Source organism: Talpa occidentalis, unplaced genomic scaffold, assembly GCF_014898055.3.
Source record: "Talpa occidentalis isolate TD23 unplaced genomic scaffold, MPIMG_talOcc4v2.1 talOcc4.7, whole genome shotgun sequence".
NCBI classification, from domain to species: domain Eukaryota; kingdom Metazoa; phylum Chordata; class Mammalia; order Eulipotyphla; family Talpidae; genus Talpa; species Talpa occidentalis.
The window spans coordinates 27,439,771-27,466,978 of record NW_023605083.1 but is presented as its reverse complement, the minus strand read 5'-3'; the positions used below and the strand labels follow the sequence as shown (position 1 = coordinate 27,466,978).

The 27,208-nt window shown below is 40.3% G+C and overlaps 1 protein-coding gene and 1 long non-coding RNA gene across 6 annotated transcripts in view; both read right to left on the bottom strand.

Annotated features, from left to right (window-relative positions):
* Positions 1-27,208, bottom strand: part of PIP5K1B (phosphatidylinositol-4-phosphate 5-kinase type 1 beta) — a 285,967-nt gene that overhangs the window by 140,220 nt on the left and 118,539 nt on the right. The window lies entirely within an intron of this gene.
* Positions 6,395-16,020, bottom strand: LOC129144846 (uncharacterized). Of its 2 annotated transcripts, none has more exons than XR_008549564.1 (4): positions 15,664-16,020; positions 7,529-7,689; positions 7,094-7,183; positions 6,395-6,525 (listed from the first exon to the last, which is right to left on the bottom strand). It is a non-coding gene; the product is annotated as an uncharacterized LOC129144846 (long non-coding RNA). The 2 variants fall into 2 exon arrangements; XR_008549565.1 differs by lacking the exon at positions 15,664-16,020 and adding an exon at positions 9,837-9,906.

The following is a 27,208-nucleotide window of genomic DNA, read 5'->3' as shown; positions in this document are numbered from 1 at the left end:
CTTTTTTTTTTTTTTTTTTGGGAAATAATAAACAAGAAATGTACTCCACAATTGGCACATTGGGACAGGGGACTTTTTTTGAAGAATACCTAACAGCAGCCTGGGCTTGATGAAACCCCCAGCAGGATTGAGAAATACACAGGATTGGGGGGGCGGGGAGAGGAAGAGGGAGGGAGGGAGGGGGGAAGGAGAGAGGGGGAGGGAGGGAGGGGGGGAAGGAGAGAGGGGGAGGGAGGGAGGGGGGGAAGGAGAGAGGGGGAGGGAGAAGAGAGAGAGAGAGAGAGAGAGAGAGAGACCATAAAAGTGCTTGTCTACCTGTCCCCTTAGATTTTTAGACTGTAGGGTTAGGAAAATACAGTACTGTTTCAGGATGGGCTTTCCTGTGGAAGAAGCAATCAGGCATCTTTGGCCAGAACTGACTCACATTATGATTGCCCCGCCCCGGCCCCCCCCCCCCGCCCCCCAGCCCCCCCCTCAGCCTTTTTTTTGGCCATACCTCAGCTTCATTCCTTCATGCCTGAAATTTTCCAAGTGCTTAGAGTCAACTTGGCATTGCGCTAAGTATGTTTCAGGCATTTTCTCCTTTCTGTGCATTTTATTTTTATAACAACTTTACAAGGGAGGTAACATTATTACTCCTGACTTATTTAAAGTTGAGATTGGTTCTCATAAAGAAATTTCTTTAAGACCACACAGCCGGAAGTATCAAAATTGACCCTAAGACCAGATCTGATAACCCTGAGTCCATGCTCACAATCAACATAACTGGACATAAAAGTACAGAAATATCAGTGTTGCGATCATGCAATTCAATTCAGCACATACTGAGCAATTAAAACAATTACCATGGTCTCGTGACTGTAGCAATCCCAAACCAGCTTCTATACTTTTTGTTTGTATTCTGTATGCAGACAGTCTATGTTAAGTCTCCTTGTCTGGAGGTGTGGAGGGAGATTAGGGTCAAAGCCAAGGGTCACTCGTACAGAGTCTATAGGAAACATGTTCACAGAACTTTGCCAGTCCAGGTACACAAGACCTGGGTAAGAGTGTGAAAGATATCCCAGGTGGGGTCAAAACAGAAAGGTTTCACTTCCATGCTGACATTTTGGAATCTTTAGAAATGGAATGAGAAGCTGGACTTGACTGCCATCTTTAAGTGGGTAGGCATAGGACAAATAATCCCTCTTCCCTCAAAGCAACCTTGTTGCAACCTCTGCTCTCTCATCCAGCCTTCCAGTCTTATACTTACCTACTTTCAGAGGAGCTAACCCCTAGCTCTGTCCTTCACAAAACTCCTGTCCCAATGCCCCCAGCTCCAGTTGTACTTAAAGACAGACAGACAGACAGACAGAGACACAGACACACACACACACCAACACAAACACACACACAGACAAACACAGAGAGAGAGAGAGAGAGAGAGCTGCTGCTGTTGCTGTGGTTGGTTTTGGAATGGAAGTAGATAATTAAAACTCCTGCAGGGAGACTAATACCTGCAGAAAAACAATATGCTTCTGGAAATACCAGTCACACAGAAGATTTTGTCACTGTAGTCTTAATCGCCTATCCAGAGAGATAGGAAACCTTTCTTTTTCATTCTGCCAAGAGACCATTTCAGTTTTAAAACAAAAATGTAACTAAGGAGGGCAAATAACCCAGCTTCTCTCAGGCTTTGATATGTTGTCATACCATTGGTCACTATTCTGCAGTTAATTAATTCAGGAGATAAAATCTCTGACTTCACAAAACAGGAGTGTTTAACTGCTATCCATTTATCCAAATAAAGAAAACAAAACTTCTTACTAGGGCAGGGATCACTGCAATTTTTTTTTAATTTTCCATTTCTGTCTCAATTTGTGTTAGGCACCTAACCTATTTGGTTTTTTTACAACTAAATTTGTTAATCTTTAAAAATGAGGAAAATAATAAATAATGGAGAAGCAGCCCAGAATAAAAATAGCTTTGTCTCTCAGTTCAAACCTTTCCCAGTTTAATTTTCTTCTTCTTAGTTTAACCTTCATGATGAACTTTATAAGTCAGCCATAGGGAATTATACATAAATATATAAATACTATCTCACATATATGATATCATAATATATACATGACATATGCAATATGTTATAGGAATAAGTAACATTAATGAAGTAGAAAGACAAAGTCAGCAATCTAAGATGCAGAAAACAGAAAAAAGGAAAAGGGTTATGACTGCTAAATGAGACAGAATCACATATGAAGGAATACTAATTTTATAAACTGAAAATACAGGGATTTTTATAGATTGACTATGAAAGGCATCATTTGCTGGTGATAATGTTTGTCAATCTTCAATCACTTTTCAGTACACAGACCTTAAACATTCCCTATATAATAGATGCAAAGATTAAAGAATAATGGATGTTGAGAGGGATATAAAAAATGGTTACTCTTTAAATTTCTATGATCAAGTCTTCTTTTAAAGTATTTAAAAGCCAATAATTTTTGTGATATATATTTAAGGCATGTACATGTTTATGTACATATCAATTTATGTACTGTCTTAAATTGTACTGTCTTAAATTGCATGGTAATTGTTTTTTTTTTAAATAATAAATTTTATTTTTATATTCCCCATACAATTGCAATCCCCCCATTCTGACCCCAATCCCTCCCCTCCCGCCCCCCACCCCCCAAAAAGTGTCTCTGGTTCATAGTTTTTTGTTGATTTTGATTTTCACTTTCTTATAGTTATTCATTTTCCTGGTCCCTTATTTAAGTTTTCTAGATTCCTGCTGAGTGAGACCATCCGGTATTTTTCTTTTTCTTTCTGGCTTATTTCAGTGAGCATGATCCCTTCCAGCGCCATCCATGTTGCTGCAAATTGCATGTGTTTATCTTTTTTGAATGCTGAGTAATATCCCATGGTATATATGTACCACATCTTCTTGATCCAGTCATCTATTTTTGGGGATTTGGGCTGTTTCCAAAGCTTAGCTATTGTAAATAGTGCTGCTATAAACATAGGGGTGCAGGTGTTCTTTGGAATTGAAGTTTCTGTGTCCTTTGGGTAAATACCTAAGAGTGGAATTGCTGGATCATATGGAAGCTCTATGTTTAGTAGGTCCAGAAATCTCCACACAGCTCTCCATAGTGGTTGGACCAGTTTGCACTCCCATGCATGGTAATTGTTTTAATTGCTCAGAATGTGCCAGGTTAAATTAATTGTATTATTCATTTCTTACCATAATCCTATTATCTCCTTTTCATAGATGAAGAAACTGACATCATAGGCTGTTTTAATATTTTTCAAGACTATCATCAGTATGAAGCATCAAAGTTATGGGATATTGCTGTTTGTTTTATTGGGGTAACATTAAAACACTGCCTAAGTTCCAGAAATACATTCTCTCACCTCAGCAACTGGATATATATCACCATGACCACCACCAAATACCCAGTCACCACTTATCACCAACCAACTGGCTCCCTCCTTCCTTCCCTGCTGGTAACCACTATTCTACTGACAGTCTAAGAGTCTGTGCTTGTTTTGTTTGCTTTTCTTGCACTTAGCATTTGTCTATTTCCTTCTCATTTATTTCATGTAGCATAATTCCCTCAAGATCTATCCATTTTGTCACGAATGACATGAGTTCATCTTTTTTAATGCTGGAACAGTATTCCATTGTGTTTATACATTACATCTTCTTTATGCATTCGTTTATCATCAGGCACTTGGGTTGTTTGCAAAGCTTGGCTATTGTGAATAGTGTTGCAGTGAACACAGGGGTGCAAATATCTTTTTGAATTAGTGTTTTCATGTCCCTCAAGGAAATACCCACAAGTGGGATAACAGAGAATATGATAGTTCTATTTTTAATTTTTTGAAGAATCTCTGTACTGTTTTCCATAGTGACTATACCAGCTTATAGTCCGACCCCCAGTATACAAGGATTCCTTTTTCTCTACATACTAACACTTATTATTTCTTGACTTTTTGATAACCGTCATTCTAATCAGCATGAGATGAAATCTTACCGTGTTTTGATTTGCATTTACCTAATGATAAGCAGTGTAGAACACTTTTCAGATGTCTGCTGGCTACCTGTATATCTTTATTGTGAAATGCCTATTTAGATCCTGTGGCCATTTTAAATGAGGTTCTATGTGTTTTCTGTTGTTGAACTGTATGACCTGGATATTAATTCCTTGTTTGATGTATGTTTTGCAAATGTCTTCTTCCATGTAGGATAGAATATCTTTATGATAAGCACAGAACAGCTTTCTATTTCTTTGTGTCTTCTTCAATTTCTTGCATGGGTCGTTTATAGTTTTCACATAAAAGTCCTTCATTTCCTTGTTTAAATTTATTCCTAGATACTTTATTTTTTGCTGCAATTTTAAATGGTATTGTTTTCATCATTTCTCTTTCTGCTAGTTAACTTTTGAATATAGAAATGCAACAGATTTTTGAAGGGAATATTTTTCATCATTTTACATGCTTTCAAGTTGCTCATATAACCTCTATGCTTCAAAGTCCAGGACTACATTGCATTCAATATGTGATTTTCTCCCGCTACTCTTTCTTTTTTAGGACCATCAAATGTAGTCTCTAAAATCTGTTGTCTTAGAACATTGTACACATTGGAACAAAAACCCCAGCCATTTTAGCTACTGAGGACTCTCCCATCTGCTTGCTTCTTCTCTGCCACATGTCTGATGGTTTTCCTCACTTGCCTTCTGGACTCCTTTCTTATGGTCTTTCCAATCACTGCAGTTTTCCTGGTCCCAGAAACTCAGTCAGCTCTTCTTCCAGGAAAGTACTTAGGTCTTTACAATAGAAGCACTCTCCAAACCCACCCGGATACATAGGCTGCAAACAGGGATGGGAAGAAGAGTCCCACTAATCACCAAGACAGATATGATGGATTGCCTAGTGCTTCCTCTGCATCCCTGAGAAGCTCTATGGAGGGGCCCCACCTGCCTACAATGTGCCTGCAGTCTCCATAGCTCTGAATAGCTGGAGACGCTTATACCAGTTTCTGTTCTATGGCACTGCACTTCCATCTTATGTCCCCGGCTTTTTCCCTCCTCTCACTACTAGAGCTGGAAGCAGTGGGTGTGGAATTGTTGAGGAGACCAGACACAAACAAAAAGACTTTTGATTAGAAACTCCTAGCTCTGCCACCAACCAGCTTTTTAATCAAAGGTAGGGAAAAAAAAAAGAAAAGAAAAAGCATTCACAGACTATAAGTATTAGTCTCATTTCACAAGGTCCACTATATTAATTTGAAAGTAAAGACATTCAGGATCAGCAACAGGCAGAAAAAATGTAAGTTTGTGTCCCTCCTATCACCAGAGAGCTATGAGGCAGTTACATGATATCACTGGGTCTCAGTTTCCTTATAGCAAAGACATTTGACTAAATGGTTTGCAAAAGTTTTTCCACATCTAAAATTCTGCAAACCTACTTTCTAATTTCATTTCAGCGTACATAATCACCAACCATAAATCACTAACCATAAATCACTTAACATTTCCTCTCTGCTTTATTTTAGTTATTGTTGCTTTATCACAAAACACAATAGAAAATAGCTAGATTTTGCCTACTTGGGATTACGACCCTTAAAGTAAAACTGATACCTAGAAAGGAGAACAGGGTGGTTATTACTCATAGGCAGCAGGAGGAAGCAACTTGCTTCACCAATGTGCAATTTCCAGAAGTGCCAGCTGGGTAGAGGCTGGGGTATGTGTGTGATTTATTCCTATCTAGCTCTTTCTCTTGAACTTAAAGAACTTTATTAAACTGCTGTTGATGTTGCCTACAGTGATAAAAGGTGGTGTCAGTGCTACAGACAGTCAAATGCCTAGTTCATAGTTATTCTTGCTCAAGCTCGACCCCAGGCTCTGGCAGCTTTCTGCACTGTCAGGTGATGTGGCTATTCTCAGAGGTTTCCTACAACCTCTCATTTGATCCCAGCAACCCAGCTTTCCAATGGCCCTGCCCCACATGGGTCTCTGATGGCCCATCAGAGGATGCCCTACTGCTACAGCACAAGTGCAAGCAACTGGCCTTAGGTCCTTCGCTCAACAGAGGGGTGTTTCCTCCCTGCTTTGCTGCTAATAGAGGGAATTGTGGTGGGTCTCTGTAACCTGTACCTCTAACCCCATTTTCTCCAACCACACTAACCTATCTCCATCCAAACAGTGTCTTAGTGCTCAGGCCAATGCTGGCTGAAGGGCTGAGTTGATGATCTGGATGGATAAAGAAACTCTCAGCCCTAAGAATCTATAACGCTATGGATATATCCCCCTGAATGTGGGATTCTCCCTCTTTAATTACTGCAGCAGTCAACTTTCAGGATACACAGAAGCAAGCAAACATCTCTGGATGTTTCTGTGTTATATTTATTAACTTGTTTCTGGAGTCTGTGACACAAGAGGCCTGGCTGGTCCCTGTCCTTGTCTTGATCTCTGGTAGCTTCTACCTGTGTTCTGACTCCCATCTCCAGCTTCATCTCACCCAGGTCCATCGTGACACAGCCTGTACCTGTGCACAGTTGTAGGATAAGTGAAATGATCAGGCTTTTACGTTGCTATCCTCTGTGGCTATCACCTGAGGCCTTGATTGTGCTAATGCAGGAGGCCCTTGGGAGTGTGGGCTTAGAGCACTCATGCCTGATTGTGGACACCTGGAGTGTGGTGTGGACATGCATGAGTGGGCACACCTGAGACTGGAGGCGGAGGCTATAAGGGCAGCATTACACAGAAAACAGGCTATGGCAGAAATGGCTGCAGAGGAGAACAGCTATGAGAGGACGCCAGGGCTGTGAGAGGAAGCCTAGAGGAAAGTGCATATGGAGATTCGCAGGGGGCCCAAATTGCTGTCTCCTGCTGGCTTATTTCCCCTGCATACTATTAAAAAACCTGTGGGGTTGATGGCAAGGGCTCCAAGGTTCCCTTTTAAGCTACCTGAACCAACTGTGAACCTACCCAGTCTAGGATAGTTGCAAAACAATCCTGCCCCCTTCCAGCACCAGTACCTAATGACTGGCTGTAGGCAGCCACATGGGGGAGGGGTGGTGGTTAGAAACAGCTTGGCTTATGAAATGACATACCTGGGACAGTGTGGCTCAGGGGATATTTCCACAGATCGCTTGCGGAAGAGAACAGCTTTTCTGAAGAGAAGCAGCATGTCTCACTGGAAACTGAAATCTCACTGTGAGGTAAGGTGAGCCTGAACAGTCCCTGCCTCTTCCCTCCACCACCACCACCCAGGGCTGTGAGACAAAAGCGCAGGTGGTCCTGATGCCAAGCACCACAGCTGCTCGTGTATATGGGTTTGGGTGGTCAAGGGGTGTTATTTTTATGGGGGGGGGGAGCCACTTGCCATCAGTCCTACAAAATGAACATGATTGGAAATACCTGTGTCTCTATCCCATGACTTAATTAGTCTGAAATGTAACTTCCTGGTAGGGGCAGAGAGTTCAAACAATATGGAAATTTTCTTTCAAAGATTCAAATGGGAACAAGGAAATACAAACCACTCTTACTACATTCAGGTCCCGAGTAGAACACACAGCACAAGCAGGGAGAGCTGTAGTAGTCTCCTAACCATTTCCTCCCACAGGCCTCTCCTCCTAGTGACAGTGTCCCAGAGGTCGTTGCTGAGACTTGACTATGTTGAGACTCCATCATCTGCCACAAGGTTGTGCTTGTAAGGAATGGATAAGGCACTCCTTAGTTCTTTACCACATATTCTCATTCCATGTTTGGTTATCTGAACTATATCATGATCCTCAAACAGAAACGACACACCTAAACGTTCTACCACAGAATCTACAGACGTAAAGAGTGGAGGGAGGCTTATGTTTTACTGTGGTTGCTGAGGGCAGCAGCCTGAGACGGTGCACAAGGGCTAAACAGGGACTGCCCTCTCTTCAATTCAGAGTGATTTGCTCTGCTCCTCTGGGGCAAACATATTCTCTTACTGAACTACAGAAAATTTACTATACCAGGTATGTCTATTCTACAAGCCAAATCATTTCTAAGTTTCTCAATGCTCTATGTAGCTTCCTAAAGTCAGGTATCAAAATAAGTCACATATTCACAGAGGTCAGAGTTTCTCAACCTGGGCACCACTGACATCTTTGTTGGGGGGTCTGCAGCTCATTGTATGATGTTCAGCAGCATCCATGGTCTCCACTCACAGCTGCAAGTAGTACCACTTCCTCTAGATGTGACAACCCAAAAATGTCCCATATATTGCCAAAAATATGGGGAGGGGGGCGAAATCATCCCTGCTTGAAAACCACAATGTCAACTAAGTGCGAAAATCTCACCATACATACCAAGATAAACCACCCTTTTATGTGCAGGTGTGCCTCACTGCTGGTTTTCTTGTGACAGATTTGTGGTCCATGCCAATAGAAGGCCTTGCATTTTAGGTTTGTCAAGATCAATGTCTTAAAATTACATGGTTGTTTTAACTCACAGTTGAGTTCATCAAACCAAGAGCAAACCACAAACACTGAAGTGATTTAAAAAAACAACAACAATAAGTAATAATAGAGAAATGGGAAAGGAAAGTGTACCTCTGTTCACCTTTGTCCTGATTCAAGTCCTTAAAAATGCAGCTGGTGTGGTGTGTGTATAAATAAGCCTGCTCCCCCTGCCTGGCTTCTCCGTATAGAGTCACACTTACACACAAACACAAGGCTACTGTGTCCCACAGCAGATGACACTCTATTCTCCAGGGTAAACCAAACACAGGGTGCTGGAGCCATCTGTGCAGGAGAAATGAACAAGTGGAAATGGACATGAAGGGCATCTGTGAGGCAGATGGCTCTGTCTGGTCACCCCAGTGCAGCTGTCACGGGTGCTGAGATGAGCGCAGTGTGCTGGGAAAGGCTGCGTTCAGAGACTGGGAATTTGAGCCCAGCTCAGCTTCTTGCACTCAGCACATTCTTGGCCAGGGACATAAGTATTGGGCTTCTATTTCCTCCTATGCTAATGAACAGTTTTATCACAGGCATTTCCAACACTAACAGCCCAAGTTTCTAAGAATATAATGCAGACAAATGTCACTTCCACCCACCCCACAATCCTGCTCCTTTCTAAATTAATCATTTCTGCTATTTCCACCTCAAGTGATGGTGACTATTCTCAAGCCAATGGAAAACCCAGGATATCCAATTGCTTTCAAGAAAAAGGACTAATCCTGTCATCAGAATTGATGACCTTATTCCTATTTTTTGCCCAAGATTAAATCTCTGTGGGTAGCCACTGTTCCATTTTCAAAGAACTATCAAAAAAGATCTTTCCAAAGTTTATCCAAACTGTGTGCTGAAAGATGGAAAATACCAGTCCCACAGTACATGTGAAATCACCACCTTATTTATAGCCCTTGATTCCAACCTAGGGATCATTTGACTCTATACTCCAAGCAGAGATTTTCTATATATCTTTGCTTTCTCCTAGACATGGTTCACAAACATGACCTCCTTCTGTAAACACCAAAGAAATAACATGGCCAATGGTAGGAGATGCATAATAATACAGGAAATGAAAGACCTTCCAGACTATCTCCACCAGTGAGCTCAAAATTCGATTTTCAAAATTGCGTTCAAATATTGACTGCTTCATGTTACAGTAGTGATCTGAGCCATATTTGCTTTTCAGTTCAATGGAATGGCACCAGAAGCCAAGTTGCATGCTTACACCTTATAAAATTAGCTCCTAAGCAATGTACTAAAGGGAGATTTAGGTTCTTAAGATATATTTATTATGTATATTTATTTATTTAAGGGAGTGGGTTAAAAGAGGGCAGGGTGAGAGAGAAGGAAATAGGAGAAAGACTACCTATATCAGGACCTTGATTGATGTTCATTGAGAGCCTCAGAATGACCAAGAGCACATGGCAACAGGGTGAAAAAGGGCTCTAGGTGCACAGAGGAGGACTGTATTAAGTTATATAGTGGTGGACAGAACAATGGTCCCAAAACATCATAATCTCTAGTACCTGTGAAACCTAAGAGTGTATTACCTAGGCAAAATGTTATAGTATAAGGGTTGCAAATCAGCTGAATTTAGCATGGGGAGAATGTCTTGGAGTATCCGGATGGACCCAATGTAATAGCATGGGTACTTAGAAGTAACAGAAGAGGCAAAAGAAAGAAAGACTAAGAAGGTGAGTGATATACAAGGTAAGAAAGACAGCTCGTCATTGCTGGCTTTGAAGATGGCAAAAGGAGACAACTTAAGTGACCTCTGAAGCTGGAAGAGGCAAGAAAAGAGATTCTATCTAGAGTATCCAGAAAGGAATGTGGCCCTGTCAACACCTTGGTTTGAGTTTGTTAAGACAAGTGCTACATGTCTATCTTCCAGAATCATGAGATAATAAATTTGTGTTGTTTCAAGCCACTAAAATTATGATCATTTGTTAAAGCAGCAATAGGAAATATTTATATATTGATTTTTAAACAAACTTATAGGTCCTGCCTACAAGAGACACTCAAACCTTTTCACTCTCCACCCCATGAGCCTCCCAAAGGATGGATTTATTTATAAACAAGATGCTCTACCAAGAACTGTCTGGAACAATTTGTGATAAATTATTTGTTTGTCATTAAGGCCAAAGTTTAAAACACTGAAGTCAAACTGAGGGGATTGGGCTGTTTCTCTTTCTTCAAAGTGAATATTTAAAAATAATTAGTTCCAAGTTACTTTTTACTGCTAATTTGCATTGGGCTAAAATTAAGGAACTCAGTTTGTACTTCTGTGGTCAAAGTGTGCAGCACAAAATGGGCCTTAGATGACCACTTGTTGAATGAATGAATGAATGAATGAATGAATGAATGGATTGGTGATGGGTTTGACATGGAGGTATGCCTGATTGGCCTTCTAGAAGGAGAGATGGTCGCTATAGGATCTCTTTGGACTTAAGAGACAAGGTCAGGCCCAATAGGAACATAACATCTGGTCTTTCTCCTCCTCCCTCTGCAAGATGACTTCTCTATCTCAGACTCTGGTTATATTCAAACTCCCTAGGCCTGAAGAGCAAATGTGGTGGGGACACACAGTGCAGGTTTTATACAGACTTAAGTTTTTATTTTCCTAAAAGACTTAAACTCTCATGATGGACTTTTGCTAATTTTCTGATATGTTCACTTTCTCTGGACCATGAAAAAGGGGAGAAATTTCCACTTATTCCCATAAAACATTCATTTTTTTTGTCATTTATACCTCAAATTCTACAAATGAATAAAACAAAAGTACAAATACCTTATGAAACTACATTAAAAGGTAAAATGGCGTTGAAGAAACAAAGAATTTCAGGGGAAGAAACATCCATGCCTTTTCCTCCCCTTGCCTCAAATTTCTCAGAAAAGATGATTTCAACAATTTGCCTGCTCCAGAGTAGGTTGTTGAAAAGCATTTGTGCTAGGATAGTTCCAATATAGATAACTCTGGTAAAGAGGAATAAATTAGCAGGCCTTTAGGAAGAAATTCCAAAAATTGCTCTAAAGTATAAGGAAATAACACAATTATCCAGACCATCTGGACTGATACCAAATCTAAATCAAATAATATTTGATGAGAAGCATGGTTTCATTAGTTTCAAGTACTTGGAGTAACTCAAAAACCTAACTGTGCTTTCAATGACTGCCATTTCATGGTCTGCTTAAATCAATTATATAAAATGTCAATAGCCAATTAAGATGTAAAAAAACTCTTAGTAAAACTAGAGTCAGAAAGAAATTCTTAGTATGGAAAACAATTCTTGAGCTAAGAGACAACATTCTACTATTGCAAACACCCAAAAGAACCTGTTAATGACTTGCAGTGCCAAAGGATATACCCTGTGAAACAATACACTCGTCCTTAAAAATCACGAGCCACACAAGGTTGTTCTTTTATTGCAAAGATTCTTTGACACTGTTTTGGAAGGTAAACTAATAAGACACGAAAACCAAATAAAAACATTGGGTTAAAGGAGAAATATTATAATTTACAAATAGTAAATTATAAGTATATAAGAATCAATCATGTACCTAGTGCATAGTTAAAAAAAAAATGAAGTTGTAAGTTTACAAAATAAACTCACTCAAATCAGGTCATATACATTCCCAGCTAGAAAATGTAATGGGGGAAAATATCCAATTTTTAAAGGCCTGCTAATTTTTCTTATTTTACAATAGGAAAAAACAAAAGATCCCCAAACAACAATAACAACAATAACAGCAACAGAAACCCACAGAAGTTCCTCAGAAGTGTATTTAACTAAAACCAGGTATAAAGTCCCTGAGAAAAACAAAAATTTACTGAGGAATACAAAAGACAATACATATATAGATATTGCATTCTTAGAAGGCTCAGTAGTAAAAGATGCTAGTTCTCCCTAAACTCATTAATAAATTTAACAGAATTTCAACAAAAATCACAGTATTAATTATTTTAAAGATAATGGTTTTGAAGTTCAATTTGAGGAGTAAGTGAAAAAACATGGTATTTTTGAAAGTTAAGTGCCATGGGAAGTCTGGCATGATGAATATTATAATGAAAACAAGGCATTATTAGCTCAAAATTAAAACATGAGAGTAAAGACAAAATCCTTAAGGAAACATTAACAAATTTGTTCTATAAAAGTTTGAATAAAAAAACACTAAAGAAATTAAAAGACTAATTTAAAACCGGAAAATAACTGCAAAAAAAAAAAAAATGCAAGCCCTTATGAGCCAAGTAGCCCTCACAAATAGAATAGATAATTCTTGAAATAACACAGATAAAACAAAAAAAATCTGAAAAATGGTTTACACTTACTAGTAATAAAAATGAACACAAATTAAAATGAAAACGAAGGCACTATCACTAATCAGCTGGCAAAGATTTTTAAAACGAACAGTCCTCAGTGTTAGTCCCCTTCCCCCCACACACCCCACCACCAAATGGAGAGTCTAAAATGGAATAAGCTTTTTGAAAGGTAAGAAGGTAAGTCAGCAATAGTTCTAACCCTTTAATGTGGTTCCATGAGGTCATGGGCCAAGTTCCTCGCATTCACTGCAGAAATCCTGGTGCCTAGCATAAGCAGGTGTCCAGAACGAGCTACTGAATGAGATCACTTGGGGAAACTGGCATTCTGGGCTCTTGGATGGCTGAGAACAGAGAGGCTGGCGGGCCACCATGCGCCAAAAGCTCTCTGGTCCAGGCAACCCAGCAGAGGGTGAGGGTGGGCCAGCAAGCAGGAAGGAGACAGATGGCTGTAATGTTTTCCCTCCAAGAGCAGACTGCTCAAGTCTTCCTTCATGAGAATGGAAGCCTGAGAGTAAAGGACTGTGGCCTGGTACCCCTGATTTGGCCAGAATCTACCTATGTACCAGTCACAAAATGTCCCCTTAGGGATTCTGAGGGCCAAGGGACCTCCACTGGCAAAAGCACATCTATCCTTGCTCTATGCATATACCTGGTTTCTGGCAAGATTCCTATTCCTGGGCTAGATCAATCAAAGCCTTTATCACACTGTGTAGTTTCTTCCAAACATCTGTAAGGCCACCCAAAACAGCTGAGGGACCTTCATCATCCAAAACCCCCACAAATTTAAAATTAGGAATGTATACCTCAATGAAAGTATCTAATAAGCTTTAAAAAACTTGCTTAAAAATGAATAAATGGGTCTCCCCGGTGGCGCAGCGGTTGAGCGCTGGGTTGGGAAGCTGCCCGCAGCCTCTGCAGCCCCGGTTCGATCCCCGGCTGCTCCCCGGCCACCGGAGGAGGGTCCCACATGGCGCGCAGACCTCTCCTGCGCCCGCTGCTCCCTCAGCAGTGTACTTCGGTCCTTCTGCCTGCTCTGCTCCCCGCTCTGGCTCTGGTGAATTCTCTCACCCTCCGCGCTTCTGACTGTATCCAGTGTTTGTATAAACAAATAAATAAATAAATCTTTAAAAAAAAATGAATAAATGAATGAATACAAGTGTGGAAATAAATATCAAGGCAGTCTAAATTGGCCAACCCCAAATTCTGGGGGGAGAAAAGGGAGAACTTAGGGCTTTTATTACATTGAATACTTCTTTGAAAATGGGATTTTCTTTTACCCAGCAGAATCTGAGATTTTCTTCACAAATGTACAATTTCACTGCCTCAAAGTCTCTTGTATTTACAATGTAATTTATAACACCCCAGTTACATACAAAATCAACACTCCACAGAACACAGAAGGGGGGAATGGTGAATAAATTTATCTCCAAGTTTAGAAAAACTAACTTAAAAATAAGCAAATAATCTTGGGAGAGGACTGTGTTGTTTAGTTTTTTCATGATTTTCTTTAAAATGCCCATAACACTTGGGTGTCATTCCAGATCACCCCTCTCCCTGATCGTGCTGTCTCTAGTGACATGCTTGCATCCCATTCTAATGCACTCTGTGCCCTCAGAGAAAATGACATTTCATTCACCCCAGAGGAGTTCCACTGGCCAGGAAGGAGCAGCTGGAATGTACAAAGGTAGAGACAGACAAGGAGAACGGCCTCTTGAAACCTCGTTTGGTTTCCTCAAACTAAATCAAACTTTGAGAGATAGCAAAACTATAGGAGAAAACTTTTAATATCTATCTGATAGGCTAGAAAGCAAACATTTTTTCTTTTCTGGACATTTTGGTTTTTTAATGATGTGTTCAGGGGGCAGAAGTTAGAATTCCTTTAGTTACAGAATCCCAGTGTAGGGACCGCCATCAAGAAAGAACAGGGTCTCAAGTCATTAAAATGCCATGTTTGAGCAGAGTCTCATTATGGAGACAACGGAAGTCGTTTCTGTCCCTTCACTAAATCCTCAATTCCCACGAATTTGCTGTGATGTGGTTTAAGTTCCACTGGTGGAGAGTGGAGATGCAGCATCTGAGCAGCAATTTAATATTTGTATCTCCAATTACCTTCTCATGCATGATTAAGGTTAATACTCAAATCTGACTGTGGTATGGTGCTCAGACTAAGTGTCTCACAGTAGGTTGGGCTTATAAATGGCAAATTCAACCTGGCTGTCCTGGACACCCCTGTTGAGTGCACTGCTGGGCAGGAAGGTGGAAGAGCACCAAGACCAGTACGCTTATTGCCACGGCCTGTGGGTCCTGACTGCAGCTTTTAAGTCTACACCCTGCCACAATGTTGTGAGGGATGCTGCTGCTTCAGAAACTGCTAGGTTATTATTCCTGCTCACTCCTTTTGAAATCGAGCAAACCTGAAAAATCATTGATCATGCTTCTTTCATCTTACAAAGAAAAGGGTGTTTACTATGCTGCTGTACTCGAGAAATGGGCTGTCTACCAACCCCAACTCCTGATCTCCCCTGACAATTACTGGCATCCAGGGGCAGTCCTTAATTGGGTCAACATCTGGCAGAAGCAGAACTCTTGAGTGACGAGTTGGGAAAAAGACTGCTTTTTAAATTCATTGCTAAAGCCCTTCCCTTCCCTAAGTGGCTGATCATGGGCAATCTGCAGACTCCAGAGAGGGGATTTAAGGGTGCCACATCACTAATAGTCAACTTTCAAATGCCCAATGCCATGATGCGGAAAATCATTCTCATCTTTGAAATGGAAAAAGTCCAAAGAACTGAACTGAGCTCTTTCAAAGTGTAATTCCTGCAATGAATACATTCGATCCCCCAGCACCTTCCTTCCACCCCACAACATAGCTCACCTCTAATTGTAGATCTCAAACTGTAGGCTCAAGAATGTATCTTTCTGGAATGTTGATAACATATTTAGAAGTAAGAAGAAAAAAGTGATATATCTCTTGAAAGCTCTGTGCCAGGCACTGTGTGGGACCCTGTGGATGTCAAGATTAGCTGCTCCTGGTGCAGTTGACAGGAACATAACTGCAAACAATTATTACAAAACAAAGTCACCCATCAGACATTAGAGGTAAGTACAGGGTGCTGAGGGAGGCTTGGGAAGGAGTGATTAACAATTGCTGCCTGGGAGCATGGAGAAGGACAATAGAGTTGTTTCTGGACCCAAGGCATTATAGAGTGATCAGCTTGTGCAGAAAGGAAGAGGGATGGATAGTCCATGTGGCCGCACTTAGGGGTATGCTGAAGATAATGACAAGAAGTGGGTCAAGGCATGTCCATTGGAGAGAGGCTGCAAAGGACACGTGCGCCAAGTTGCTGGGTGTGAGTTTCTCTGTAGATAACAGAAAGTCAGGAATGCCAAGAATGCTCTTGCTTCCACTCTCCTGTCGGCTGGCTTCTCCTCACACCTGCCATTCCAGCTCCCATGTCAACTCTTTACAGAGACCTCTCTGAATACCTGACTAAAAGGTAGTACCCCTGGCCCTTGTTTATTTTCTTTATAGCACTTTTAAAGTTAATAGTTATTTTATTAAGATTACTTTTTCTGGTCTGTCTTTACCACAACAATGAAAGCATTATTTGGGCATGGATTCCATCTGTGTGGGGCTCTTTTCTACCCACAAGGCCTCGCACAATGCCGAGTTATGTAAACATTTGAGTAAATGCATGGACATCCAATCAAATGCATGTCTTACGTCCTGGGCACTAGCTACATCCTTAAAAAATGACAAAACTGCAATATGAAAAATTAGCTCAGGAGAATTAGAATGTTTCCAAGACAGCCTGTATTTCAGCTCTGTGCTCAATAACCAAATGCTCCCTGATTCCTTATGCAAAGTAGACATAATGCAAAGTGGAAGCAGCACGTCTTGGGTGAGCAGAAAGAGTGGACATGAAAGCAAGAGCACATCTTCTCTCCACTGGGAAAAAGTACAACCGGACCCTATCAGCAGTCCAAGAATTTTGTTGTAATTGAACCCAATTGTGTCTGGATGTAAAAAGGAATCAGGAGGCGACAGAAGGACTGAGAATCTTAATTTTACTGTCCCCTTAGCAACCTCACGTCCTCTTCTCTCCTGAATGATGTGCTTAATGCATCAAGTACAACAGCCTCCATGTAGAGGGTGCAGGTGCCTCGTCTTCCTTACATTCTGTAATAAAACATTGGATGCAGGATCTCTGGACAGTGAACTGAGCTCACCAGAAAACAAAGGTGCAGCCTCTGGGGGAACAGTCACTGTCCTCCTTCCAAATGCTTACTTTATCAGATCATAGTTTCGATGAGCAGGTTATTGAAGATTACAACTCCTTCTGTGACAGGTTTTAACACATGCTCTTCTCCTAACATGAAAGTTCAAAATGTTACCCCTTCCAAGTAGACCTCATTTCATGTGGCCAAGTTTTAGTTCTGCACTCAAGAATGAGTTTGAAATTATCACTTTATTCACCATTTTATTTCCAGTTTTCTGCACAGTGCCCAAGGGATTTGTTTTTCATTTCAAAGTATAATTCTAGAAAAAAGTATCCTTAAAGCTACAGTTCAGATTCTGTATTTAGAGGTGAAACATACTTTGGACAAGGAAAACTGGCTTTTGAATCCTGACTCAAGGAAAACAAAGTTTATTATCATACAATTCCTCTTTTCCCCTTCCCAAAGACTGCTGGTTTATCTTGCCACTGGTCACCACTGTTCCAGTGGATAATTGATAATTTTCCATTTTAATGTCAGGGACACCTCAGTGTTCAGGGTAGTAGAGTCACTGGGATCTGAGAGACCCCAGAAAGATCCATCAAGGTCAAAATCTGCCACTTTCTTGTGTGTGTTGGATCAGGTTACTTAATCTCACTGAAGCTCAGTTTTCTCATCTATAAAGTGGGAGTAATAGTACTACCTTGTATATATGGTTGTTAGGACATTAAATTAATTCCAAAGAGCTAAGAGTGGTGGTTGGCATACACAAAGCACTTAATAAATGTAAGCACTTTTTAGAATATAATTTTAAAAATTACTTTGAAATGGCAAAAATTATACTTTAATTTGCTGAATACATTTCTAATTAAACTCAATCGAATTAAGTAAATAAGATTCTCCCAGTAGCCAATGAATGACTCTAACTTCAAAATGCAGCAAAAATTCTGAAAAAGCACATGGCATATATCTTATTAGTGTTGATTACATAAGACTAGAACCTCCCTTAATGATTTCTGGTCTTCATTTTCAGAATCTAGAAATTCTAGAGTGAAAAATCTCCACGTTCATGTACAATTTCATACCAGTCTCCTTTAAAAATCTGTTAAGTATCCAAACAAGGGAAGCAGGGAGGTGTGATAGAAATGGATAATCCAAAGGACAAGGCTTGGGACAAATGGTCTGCTGCTCAGATGGGAAGCCTTTGGCCAAGCTGTACAAGGAGGTGCAGATGGCCTGTATCTATTAGGCCTTTTATTATTTTTTAATATTTTATATAATTCTTACATCATTTTTCATGTTCGCACAATGTATGCATTTTCATTTTAGTTATATTCCCCATCCAATTGCACCCCCCCTTATTTTGACCCTAATCCTTCTTCTCCCCGCCTCCCCCCACCCTGTAGTGTGTCTCTGGTTTACAGTTGCTTGTTGATTTTGATTTTCACTTTGTATTGATTAGTCTTTTTTCCTGGTCTCTTATTTAGGTTTTCTAAATTCCTGCTATGAGTGAGACCATCCAGTATTAGGCCTTTTAATTGGAAAACAAAGGCAACATTGTGCCCCCAGAGCAGGATCTGCAGCTCAGATGGCTCTGGCGGCTTCAGACACACTGAAACCAACTCTGCCATTTACTCTGACTCAACAAGGTGGGAGTGGCTGCTGCCTCTGAAGGAAGTGGTGCAGAAAGTTCGGGAGTAGAATATTATCTCCTACAGTATTTTGGGGACAACAGTGTGATGTTTATTGGAATCAGAGACCAAGAGATGGAGCTTCCATAGTTTGGCAGCAGACGTGTAGCACAATTGGGTGGTTTAACATATAGAAGTCCCAGGAAATACCCTGACAAGATGGTTGGCTTTGTCAATGGTTTTCTTTTGAAGCTGCTGACTGTTTTGCTAAATAACATGCAATGTCTTGCTTAAAAGTCATAAAGGCAGATTTGAAATAATTGTTTTAAGACATTGGAGAGGAGGAAGACAGAAGCACAGATGATACAATCTGGAGGTTGAGGGGTGTGGAGGGAAGAACTGTACAGGGGTGGGTGGTTGGCTGTGAGGATATGTGCTTCTCAGTCTAGTGGGATAATTTTAAAATTCCCTCTCTCTGAATAGTACAGCTTACCTCCTTGCTACTTAATGAAACAAACAAACAAACAAACAACAAACCCCATAAGAATGGCAGTTCACTAAGAGAAGTACACTTCTCTCTCATTTCTGAAGCCACTGCTCTTTGGAAGGACATGGGGCACTGCCTTAGCACCCACTGTCTACTGTCGTGTGCCCAGGCCAGACTGGAGCCAGAATCGGGAAGCTACATTCTCCCATGAATGCAGCCCTAGAGGAGGCAGTCACACTGGCTGCCTTGCTCAGTGCTAACAAAACAACTAATCTGATTAGAAATCAGAGGCTGAGGGATCCTGCTTTTGCTAATAAAAACAGTGACTTCACTCATTGCTTTTCTTGTTTTCTGAGGATGTGTTTGCATCTGTTAGTTTGATCCTCATAGTACTATGAGCCAGTTTGGGTAGTAATAATTATATTTTATCAAAAAAAATTTAGATTCAGATCAATTAGGGAGAATGCCTAAGGTTATCTAACTAGCATCTCAAAGAGCTAGGGTCGCATGGACCCTCCACCTGAAAGAGTAGTTAGGTTGGGGCAAGGTTTCCTGGCCTCCAGGGTTAGCAACATTTCCAGCTTTCTTTGTTATGGGTTCTGTCCAGTTTACTTTAGGCTGCAAGAGCACTGGCCTCTACCTGTTAGATGTCAAAAGATAGCACTGATCCCTCCTCTGTAACAACACCTCCAGAGATCTCTAAATGTTCTCTGTGTGGGCGGGGGCAAAGGTGTCACTGGTAGTGAACCACTGGGTTAGGATGAATAGGGGAATTAGGAACAGAGCTTGGAATGCCAAAGGATCACTCTTCCTAGAGACCAATGTAGTTGTTATTCATGACAACTGCTGTAGTGTTGTAAAGGCAGAGATGACTGTTAAGCTGCAGGGCGTATGCCTACCAGGGCAGAGAGCAGGTGTCTTGTTTTATGAAAGGGGTGGCTTTCCAGATTTTGAAGGAAAGGAAGAGTGGTCGGGGCATGGAACACATACTGGTCCCACAGCCCACCCCACCCCTTGCTAAAATGCTAATTTTTGAATGGGATGTATTCTGATGTGGTTCAAAATTAAAAATTCAGAGACATACAGACAAGCTCCCCCCAACTTAACCATCATGCTGGTTCTCCCCAGAGGCAGCCAATGTTACCAGTTGCCTGCATACCTTCCTGATATTTAATAAAAGAGCTTGTATATAAACAAAAGTTTCCTCTTATATCAAAATATCTCCGATTCATCATTTCACTGATGTTTAAAAAGTCATAAAAAAATCTTTCCTTGTAATGTGGTAAGGGGCTGGCATTATTCCCTCCCACCTTGTAAATGTCTGTCTCCTCTGATGGGAAAACTGGCTGAGACACTGAAAATAAATAATGGATGAGGGAGGACTTAAATTAAAACAAAAGTGAAAGAAGCAGAAAAAAAGAACTGGAGAACTTGGGTCAAGGGCCCTGTCAGTGCTCCAATTTGGTTAGTTTCCCTCTAGAATATTCTGAGGGATGTCATCAAGAGTGCCTATCAGTGAAAATCTGTTAAAGACGTTCAGGGCACCTGCAGGTGGGGTATTGGTGACAAAGACAGATGACTGCCACAGCCATGGAGCCTGAAGTTGTCAGGAAAACCAGAATCTCCCAGTATGGAAATGAAGCAGGAACATGGTGGAGGGAGATTAAGAGAGGTCTGGAATGATGACCTTTGAACTGAGAGGTGAAGGAAGAAGAAAAGCAAATGGTAGCAGTAGAAATTTCCTGTGCCACTCTCTTACCCAGGTGGTTGGAAAACACCAATCAATTTTGATGGACAATCAAAAAATTGGGACATCAGAAGACTGGAGATTTCGAGCATCTCCCTACAAAAAACTGCAAGATGACCTGGAATAAATGCATGAACCACAGTGACATTTGTTTGTTTTGGAAGGATGGGGGTGATTGAATAATTTCTTTACATATAAAATACCAAAAACTGGGCCTCCCTGCTGGCGCAAGGGGTTAGTACCAGCACTATGAAGCTATCATAGCCACTGCAGCATAAGTTGGATCCCCAGCCAGGGAGGTGACCTACATGGCATAGCACACCTCTCCTGTTTCACCCACTGCTCCCCTCAGCAGTGTATTTCAGTGGATCTGCCTATTTTGTTCCCCACTCTGACTCTGGTGAATCCTCTCACTCCCCCACACCTCTGGCCTACACCCCTGCTCCTGTATGCATAAATAAAATTAATATTTTAAAAAATAATGGGCCTCCCCAGTGGTGCAGTGGTTGAGTGCTGGGTTGCGAAGCTGCCCGCAGCCTCTGCAGCATGGGTTCGATCCCCGGCTGCTCCCCAGCCACCGGAGGAGGGTCCCGCATGGTGCGCAGACCTCTCCTGCTGCCTGCTGCTCCCCTCAGCAGTGCACTTCGGTCCTTCTGCCTGCTCTGCTCCCCGCTCTGGCTCTGGTGAATTCTCTCACCCTCCCACGCTTCTGACTGTACCCAGTGCTTGTATAAATAATTAAACAAATCCTTAAAAAAAAAATAAAATAGTGAAAACTCATATCTCTAGCATCGATACTTTACCAGAATTTAAATCATTCTTCTAGTGAAATCATATCCTGCTTTTTGCTTCTCTTGATTTTCTCACCTTGTTTAAAATAAGAAGAAAAAACCCTATTCCTCAAACATCTCTAGTTGCATCAGTGGCTGAAAATTTCTGGTAGTTACTATGACTGAAAACTTTTGGGTCAGTCTTCATTATGATCCCTACTGTCATTTCATCATGTCACTCATCTCCAGATCAATGTCATGGCACCTCCCTGTCGAGAACCATACTGCTGAACATGTTAGTAGCTTAGTCTTAGATGCTTATTTAAATAACTAAAACCAAATTTAAAAATTTATTTCTCAGACCCACACATTTTAAATGCTCAGGAGCACACATAGTTTGTAGCTACAGCATTAATGCAGATTATAGAACATTTCCATCATTGCAGAAAGTTCTAATGGACCGTGCTGGCCTCCAGCATCGAATACAATTCATCAAAGCAGCAGTCAAGGTAAACTGTCCCTTCCTACCAGCCCACGCTTCCAAAACTGCCTGCCACTTCCCCTCACCTGTGCCTTGACCAGGCTCTCCTGTCACTCCAGTAATTTGCTTTCATCCATGATTCTGTCCTGTGCCCATCAGATTCCCCATCATGGAGATAAATGAGTAGGTAAATCAAGTCACAGTTGGATAAGAAGTGGGATGTTCTGTCCTGACACATTAATGAGACATGTATAAAATTTTCATTTCAGTGAGATGCTCTGTTAATGAACAAGTCTAAGAAAAGGACTTGCCCCAGAAGACTGTAATGAGCTTTGGGCTCGTCAGGACTTGCTAGAGTATTATGAGAAATGCCACTTGTCTTGGCACTTAAAACCAATTTGGGTTGTTATTTAATTTTTCACCTGGTCCTATATTTTTTCCTCTTAAAAAAATTGTACGGACATAGGGGCTATAGTGTGTGTGTGTGTGTGTGTGTGTGTGTGTGTGTTTTGTACAGAGTGTATTAAAAATGTTGGATCAGCTGCCAATCTTTAAACATTGGGAGATTTTGCATCAGAATCCAAATCCATGTTTTTTTTAAAACCAATGAATCTGGTAAACGTGGCTGAGCACTCAGATATAGTTCTATTAGCTGGAGCTGAGTGCTAATTGCCCCCTTAAAAAAAAAGGCATGCCCTCGCTTGTTTACCACTTTCCTCCAGTTATTCTACTCCCTTGCTACCTACCTGTAGGCTTTTGCATTTATTACTCTTGCGGAAAACATTCAATAAATGCACTGACAATGGAAATATTATACTCTGTAAACATAGCCAAGCAGCTCTTAATGCCTGTCTTAATGGGTAACATGTTTGTTTTAAAACACAATTCCTATTTTAGCCATTAGCTGAGATGGTAACCTCACCAACTGATTTTAGCTATTCTTTGTGGGTTTGTCAAGAACTAATAATGGATTACGGAAAAGGTCAACTGGAAGAGCAGAAAGCAGCCAGCTAAGTAAGCATGTACAAACAATTGAGATCCAGAGACTGTAACATTGTTCCATGAACAGTGAAGGTTCCCTAAAATACACGTGGAGATCATGGCTCTCGTGATGCTGAGTGTGGCTGGCAGCCACCCAACGAATCTGGGTCTGGACACAGAAAGCACAAGCCTGCTTGTTAACGCCAACCTGTAAGATTTCTCCTCTTCTGAACTTCAGTATAGACTATGGTGTTCAACACTGTTTTCATGGCTTGCTTCCCCCACTTGATATCCTTCTCACATCTCGCACAGTAGCCCAAGGGGTACTTCATCTGGAGTCCACTGTCTGACTTTAGTCATAGGCAAAAGCCCAACAGGTCATCAAAGCTCCTTATTAAAAAGATGCATATGCCATATTCAGTGCTTCAGGACTGGCGCAGAAATTTAAGTTTAAATTAAAAGGGGCAATAATTCATAAAATAGTGGCTTTGATAACACTCATCTAGTCTTTGTTATCATTCCCAGATTTCTGTCACTTGCACATCCGCATGCAAAGCACATCTTTTATATTTTCATTAAAGTCATGGGCAAAAACCACTAAGCTACACTGGATCAACTCATGCATCAGACTAGTAGAAAACAAGTGACTAGGGAACACAGCACAGAAGAATTAAATGAAATAGTTCAGCTGAGCTGTTGCCTGTATATAAAACAACACTTCTCAAAGAGGCTCCTTCCTCTTTCCTTTTAAAAATAGAGGTCGTAAAAAATAAACCGATGCTACCACACACTAAAAAAATAGAGACCGTCAGTACTTTTTAGGCTTTAGTCCTCTTAAGTTTCTTACAGTTCTCTTATTTCTCTTAGAATTTTTTTTTTTAAAGATTTGTTTTTATTTTTTTTATTTATTTATACAAGCACTGGGTACAGTCAGAAGCGCGGGAGGGTGAGAGAATCCACCAGAGCCAGAGCGGGGAGCAGAGCAGGCAGAAGGACCGAAGTACACTGCTGAGGGGAGCAGCGGGCAGCAGGAGAGTTCTGCACGCCATGTGGGACCCTCCTCTGGTGGCCGGGGAGCAGCCGGGGATCGAACCGGCGCTGAAGAGGCTGCTGGCAGCTTTACAACCCAGCGCTCAACCGCTGCGCCACAGGGGAGGCCCTTTCTCTTAGAATTTTTAGCTTTTAAAAACTTCATAACATAGCAGCATCAAATATCCTTTTAGGAGAGATCATAGTATCATACCTATGTTATTGAAAGCTTATGTTACTAAATTTTTAGGTGGGCACACTTAGTAAACTCCAAGATGGCATGTAACATTCTTTATCATTTGTATCACTAAAGAGCTTCTGCAGTTGGAACTCTGTCAAGAAACACAGTGCATCTTGATGCTGATTGAGAAAACTTCCTGGAACTGATCCTAAGTGATGACAGGCTGACATCATGGCCATTTCTATGTGGGCTTCATTTTGACTAAATTCACAAGGAGTCTTGCTTTGTAAATGAGATAGGATTTGGTTTTCTACTTGGTTCTGAAAATCAGAGTATTATATTGTTGTCTTGGCCAGATGCACACAAATTTTATGAAACATAGTATGATACTTCTAAGTTTTTGCATCTTCATCCTATTCTTTACCAACCCCATCATCACTTAGGATGGTGAAACGCTTGTTTATATTTCTAGATTTGACTGAATACGAAAGTCAGAAGAAAAGATACACCAAGAATAGCGCATATTCTCCTACTGAAAATGGAAAAAGAAACATGTCCTATTAATTCCATGCCCTGGTGATGTGGTCATATCAGATGGCTCATGAGGTTAGAGACAAAATTTTTCACTAGCTATTCATTAAAGTGAAAGAGGCAAAAGGAAAAAGCTAAGATAAAATAAAGCTTTGATATTCAATTATCTTACTCCCAAAAGGGAAGGGGGGCAAAAACTTTTAAAATCTAAAACATGTGGTCAATTTAAAATCATTACTAATACAGAAACAAAAGAAGATAAGTTACAACAGATATCTCAGGCAAAAGAGGATGATCATGAGAAACAACATAAATATAAGTCAATATAAATTGGATAACCTGGAAGAAATGGACCCGTTCTTAGAAGGATACAACCTTCTCAGACTGAATTAGGAAGAAACAAAAAACCCAAACAGACCAATTACAGACAAATTGAAACAGTACGAAAATTCTCACCACACACAAAAAATACCCCATAAAAAACCCAGGACCAGCAGGTTTCACAATGAGTTCCACCGAATCTTCTATAAGAAGAAAAAAAAAACCTAATACTTATCCTTCTCAAGCTTTTCCAAAAAATTAAAGAGGGACTGCTTCTAAATACCTTTTATGAGGTCAACATAACTCTGGTACCAAAAGCAGACAAGAATGTCACCAAAAAGAAAACTACAGACCAATATTCCTGATGTATATGCAAAAATTCTCAGCAAAATTCAAGTAAAAAAATCAAGAATACATTAAAAGGGTCATATATTATGAACAAGTAGATTTATTCAAGGGAAGCAAGGATGGTTCAACATATCAATCAATGCAATTTACCACATCAACAAAATGAAAGATAAAAATCATATAATCATATCAATAGATGTAGAGAAGATATTTGAAGAGATTCAGCATCCATTTATGATAAAAACTCAATAAAATGCATATAAAAAGAATATACCTCAACATAATAAAGGTCCTATATGACTAATTCACAACTAACATCATAGTCAATGGTGAAAAATTGAAAACTTTTCCTCAAGAGCAGTTACAGGACAAGTATGTCTAGTTACACTGTTACTATTCTACACAGTACTAGAAGTTCCAACTAGAACCATTAGACAAGAGAAAGATATAAAATGAATCCAAATTGGGAAGGAAGTAATATTATCACTATTGACAAGAGATATGATAATATACCAAGAAAATTCTAAAGACTCTACTAAAATCTATTAGAACACTAAATCAGTATAGTGAAGTGTCAGGATACAAAATTGATACACAGAAATTGACTGCATTCCTATATGTAAACAATGTTGAAAGAGAAAGACATCAAGAAAACAATCCCACAATCACATCAAAAAGAATTAAATCTATAGGAATAAACTTACAGGGCCTCCCTGGTGGCACAGGGGTTAAGTCTCAGTGCTGTCACCTCTGTGGCCTGAGTTCGATACTTAGCCAGGGAGCTAACCCACGTATGGAGTGGCAGACCACTCCTGTGTCACCCACTGCTCCCCTTGGCAGTGTATTTCAGTATATCTGCTGTTCTGTTCCCCACTCTGTCTCTGGTAAATCCTCTCACTCCACCCCCACATCTCCATTCTACATCCCAGTTCTTCTATGCATAAATAAATCAATCTTTTTTTGAAAAAATGAATAAACTTATGAAATAGGTGAAAGACCTATATAAAGAAAACTAAAAGATATTGTTTTTTAAAAAATAGAAAACAATGAAATGGAAAAAGATTCTCTGCTCATGGTCTAGAAGAATTAGCAGTTAAAATGGTCATCTTATCCAAAGCAACATATAGATTCAGTGCAATATCTATTAAGGATTCAATGGCATTGTTCAAAGAAATAGAGAAAACATTATTGAAATTCATATGGAAGCACAACAGACCTTGAATAGACAAACCAATTCTGACAAAATGAAGAAGGGTGGTATCATACACCTAGACTTCAAACTATACTACAAAGCTATAGTAATCAAAATAGTATAGTACTGGGATAAAAATAATTACAGGAATCAATGGCTATTACTGAGAGCCCAGAAATAAATCCACACTTATATATAGACAATTAATCTGTAACATAGGAGTCAAGAACATATAATGGAGAAAGTCTTTGGCAAATAGTGTTGGGAAAATTGCACAGTCACATGCTAAAGAATCAAACTAGACTACTGTCTAACATAATACATAAAATTAATTCAAAATGGATTGAAGACTTTATGTGAAAATGGATTAAAGACTGAAACCATAAAGTAAAACCATAGAAGAAAACATAAGCAAACACTCCATGACAATGGCTTCAGGAATATCTTGGGGGTTCCAACAACAAGGGAAACAAAACCGAAATTAAACAAAAGGGACACAAATA